This window comes from Danio rerio, chromosome 11 (assembly GCF_049306965.1).
Source record: "Danio rerio strain Tuebingen ecotype United States chromosome 11, GRCz12tu, whole genome shotgun sequence".
Lineage (NCBI taxonomy): Eukaryota > Metazoa > Chordata > Actinopteri > Cypriniformes > Danionidae > Danio > Danio rerio.
Window position 1 is genome coordinate 39585680 of NC_133186.1, and position 5397 is coordinate 39591076.

Consider the following 5397-nt stretch of genomic DNA (forward strand, 5'->3'; position numbering starts at 1 on the left):
TTGGCGTCACAGTGGCGCAATGGGTAGCACAATCGCCTCACAGCAAGAGAGTCGCTGGTTCGAGCCCTGGCTGGAGTTTGCATGGTCTCCCCGTGTTCACGTGGGTTTCCTCCAGGTGCTCTGGTTTCCCCCAAAGTCCAGAGACACGTGCTATAGGTGAATTGGGTAGCTAAATTGTCCATAGTGTATATGAATGTTTCCCATTGATGGGTTGAAGCTGGAAGGGCATTCGCTGAGTAAAACATATGCTGGATAAGTTGGCGGTTCATTCTGCTGTGGTGACCCCTGATTAATAAAGGGACTAAGCCGAAAAGAAAATTAATGAATGTTATCAAACTATCAGGAAAACAATGTTAAAATGGACCTCTAAAATATAACAGGCTGTTTGTTTTTTATTTATAAATGTACATCATTCATTTTCTTTTCGGCTTAGTCCCTTTACTAATTTGGGGTCGCCACAGCAAAATGAACTGCCAACTTATCCAACATACGTTTTACGCAGCAGATGCCCTTCCAGCTGCAACCCATCACCCGGAAACTTCCAAACACACTTATTCACCATGGACAATTTAGCTTACTAATTTCACCAGGAAACCGGAGTACCCGGAGCCGGAGGAAACCCATGCGAACTGACCCAGCCGAGGCTCGAACCAGCGACCTTCTTGCTGTGAAGCAATCGTGCTACCCACTGCGCCAGCCGTTAATTATTGTAATATTAATAATTTTATTTGTCAGTCATCATTGTATTGGATATTTTGCCCCCACAAGGGATAACTGATTGGATACTTTTGGAAAAATTGAAGACATCCATGTTCTCCTAAACCATACGAGCAATAAAAACCGGACGCACCAAAGCCAGATGAATGAAACATAAAAAAAACCTTAAAATCTCAGAGGTTTAATAAACAGTTCTGTTAAAATTTGACGTTTTTTTAGATCATATTTGAATGTTCAGGTTCAAGTTCTTAACATTGACGTGTGTGATGTAAAAATACCAACAGAGGGCGCTTTGTGACAGCCTATGCACTGAAGGTAAAGCCTCTCTGACTAAAGCAAAAATAAAATTAAAAAGTATATATCAGTCTATCAGTGATCTTTTTTAAATAAGATTTATTTTATTAATAAAACAAACAAATAAATACATAAATAAATAAATAAACTTATAGGTTTGAGTTGAATCAAAATCACTTAGCTACAATGCAATGTCATGTAATTGTGTCCTCTAAGAGTTTAGATGTAGTTATGGCAACTTTATAAACAAATATTGTAAAAGAGAAAGGAAACTGCTTATACATTATAGAGAGCAAACAGAAAGCAGCATTGCTAAATGTATTCAGTTGCTATTTAATTACACAAGAGAGCAAATTTACACAAGAGCAAATAAACATGTATTGTAGTCTCTATAAGGCACCATTGTTGTTGTTGTTTTTTTTTTTTTGTAATAATCAAACGACCTCTTTGAGAAAAAGGAGATAAAAGCATGTAGTGAATGTGGCAGAGCGTGTCAAGGAAATGCTACTTTTTACCTGGGCCAGAGTTTAAAGTAGTAAGAGAATGCAAACCAACAAGTCTAGTCAGATTTTGTTTTTTGGGCTGTGTTCAAGAAAAACTCCTTTAGCCATGAGAGATTTCTAGAACAAGCACACAGAATGAACGCTATGTTTTTGTTAAGTCACCAAGTGCAGTCAGGTTGATTGGAAATAAATCTTATAATTGATTTCAATAGGAACTTGTTCAATGTACTTATTTAAAATAAGCTTAATCGACTCAATTCTTGAGCTTTTGGGCAGGAGAACTTCATTGATTTATGTTCAATGCACTTAAATTTGTACAAACAATTAAGATTTGTGTTGGGACAAGGGAACCCAGCATTTTTACAGTGCAGATAAGTGATACGTCTATAAAGCAGGAGTTTATAATGTTATGACCTGCTAAAGAACATTTCTGACAGTACAAATTTCATATAAATTGCTTTATTATGACGATGACTATGATTCCACCATTTTTGTCCAGGTATAAATGACTTATTTTAACAACAGGCATGCTGTCAAGTCACCATTTGCATGCTTTTCTTGTGACTAGATGACTGTATTACAGTTTTTCTCAGTCACTTTTGTACATTTCTCAGATCAGAATTAAAATTTGCAAAACAGTAAGTGCATTTGTTAAAACACTGCATACAAATAGCAAAACACCATGATTACCTGCAAAACCTCTTGCTCTAAATTCTAAGTTCATCTTCCAAAACTAAATTTCTGTGTCAATGAACGTATCAGTGCCATCAGAATGACAAGTCCTTGTGTCATTGTGTGGATAAGACTCACTTAGACAAATCACTTAGTCATGTTGTCAATATAACAATGTACTCTGGATGAATGTTCTGATGTACACTCCCACACGGAAAAAAAACTATATAAACATATATGTTTTAATATAAGTTTACAAAAAATTGCTAAAATTTACCAGAAATTTTATTTTAAGGACATTTTTGTAATTTACAGTTTTTCTAGTTTGCTTTGACCTGGTTAAAGAAACTAGGTTCCTCTTCATTTTCCTCATCACTATCCCAGCAGAGCAGGGGACCGGTCTTGCAAATGTGTAAACCCTTTCTCATTGGGTTGACACATTTTCCCCACCATTTTTCCAAACAGTTAACACAGATATCATTCAAGCAGTCCAAACTCCATTGTTTTAGTTTTGGTAACCAAACAGAATCCATCTATTCCTAACTATTAAAAACTACCAACATCAGTATGAAATCACTGAAGCACCGGTTTGACACTCACACAAACCTTCAATTAGCCATCATTCTGCAAACCTTATATAAACGATGGAAGGTCTGTGTTGTTCTGTGCCAGCATTGATGGAGGAGGTCAGTATGGCTATGTCCTATACTCCCAATAGTTTTGACTGTATATGGTTTACATGTGTTTTCTCTAATATTTACAGTATTTTATTACTTTTGTCTGTTTTTTTTTATATACAGTATTTCGGTTTTCAGCCACAGTTTGAAAAATGTCATGAATTCAATATATATTCAATCAAAGCACATCTTATTCTTGATCCAATTCTTTGCAAAAAGGCGAATTTGACAGCCCAAATAGAGACAACAAATGCCATTGGCTATAAGCTACAATGGCAAGCAATGGTGGTGCATTTTGAGTTCTGTATTTTGTATTTTGTTGTGCATTGTGTAATGATTAATTGAAAGAGCTCATATACTTGTTTGCAAGTTGTGTTGTTTGAAGGTAAAACTAGCTTTTGTTGCATATGTTAAATGTTTTGACACGGTATGTGCCTTTTGCAAGCAAAATGTGTCATTTTGACCATGAGTGCCGCAGTTTAGGCCTGTGTGTTAACTGTTTTGAAAATGTGGAGTTTCAGTTGACAACTGCATCCAAGCAATCGAGAAAAACTGTAATATCCGTTATTTTATGGTATATTTCTGTAATTCAATGGCCGTTATTTTAAGTTTTTTTTTTCTGGCACCCCAGCTGCCGCAAATAAACTGTAAAATTACAGATTATTTTTACAGTGGGAAAACTAATGTTAACTTACCTCCATGTTGTCTCAACACAAATCGATTAACCTGTTAGCCAGCACTTAATTTTGGGGATTTACATCTAGCTAACTTTAAATTAAAACAATTCCTGACTCCAGTAAGCTACAAACACACATTATGTATATTGGAAAGAAGACACTCTGTGCTTTACTGTGGTAAAAGGAGAAGTTACTTGTTAAAAAATATAAAATGTTATGCATTATGAAGTCATGAGGAAAAAAATTGTATTGATTTCAATATGAGTTTTCCACATACAAACACGGGAAAACATTAATGTAACGTCCTAGAAAAAATATGACTTTAAAGCCAAGCATTTCATGAGGTTATATTTTAAATTCGGTATTTTAAATTTGATGAACTTAGTTTGTTAACTTAATCGATTATACAAATTTAAGTAAATTCAACATGAAACAATGAAGTTATCCTAAAACAACTAAAAAACTGTGTTGTTTCAACCTCATTTACTATAAGTAATGCAAGGCAAGTTTATTTATACAGCATATTTCATACATAATTTCATAAAATAATTCAAAGTGCTTTATACAAACAGGAATAAAAGAATTAAGTATAAGAAAATACAAACAACAGAGAATAAAAATGATTAAAACAGATTGAAATATGTTAAGAACTAGTTTTAAAGGAATGAAAAGGATGGATGCACAGCTAAACAGATTTGTATTCAGTTTTGATTTGAATGTGCCTAATGTTGGAGCACATCTGATCATTTCTGGAAGCTGATTAAAGCAACGGGGGACGTAGCTGAAAGCCGATTCTCCCTGCTTTGACTGAACTCTTGGAATTTCTAGTTTACTTGATCCTAAAGATCTGAGTGATCTGTTAGGTTTGTATTCAGTGAGCATATCTGTAATGTATTGAGGTCCTACAGTAGGTCATTTAGTGATTTATAGTCAAGTAACAACTATTCTGAATGTAATTGGGAGCCAGTGTAAAGACCTGAGGACAGGTGTGATGTGCTCTGATTTTCTAGTTCTGGTCAGAATCCTGGCAGCAACGTTCTGGAAAAAATTGTCTGACTGTCTTTTTGGGAAGTAATCCAACCTGCTGGTGATAAAAGCATGAAAAAGTTTCTCTAAATCCTCAATAGAAACAAAGCATCTAATTCTTACAATGGTTTTGAAATGATAGCATGCTGATTTATTGACTGCTTTGACATAACTACTGTAACTCAGATCTGACTCCAGAATCCAGTTAGGTCAAGCAGCATATATAATTTGAGTGAAGGATCAGATTAGTGTGAAAATGTTTTTAGAAAATAAATATCCCATAAAATCTTGGTGCCACAAATGATATATAAATAATATTAAAAAAGAAATGTCTAAATGATCAGTATTCACTGTATTTCAAAGTATCTTTGATCACAATAAATATTGAATTATTAAATTTCAGCACATTTCTAGTGTTGTAACAACTAGTCATGGGGATTATCTTTATTATCTCTGAATAAATCCTCAGGAGGGACTCGTTGCATTACTCCCTGTTTGGGTGGTTACTGTCTGTTATTAATTGACTCTTAAATCCAGGTGTATTATTAAAATCAGTTGCCATGATACAAGAAATAAAGAACCGCTAAACAAATCCACTCGGTTACCGAGAACAGGACTTTGCACCTGGCAGTGGTTACAGTTTTACGAAGCTGCAAATGACCAATATCATATAGCAGCCCAGGTAATTAAGAGCAAGCATTATTTTGAGGTTTTCAACAGAGGTCATTTGCATTTGTGTGTTTGTGTGTGTGTGTGTTTGTGTGTGTGTGTTTTGATTCTCAGATGGGAGGGGTGAGTCTCTCATGCATACTCAAAATTTGTTTCTCATTT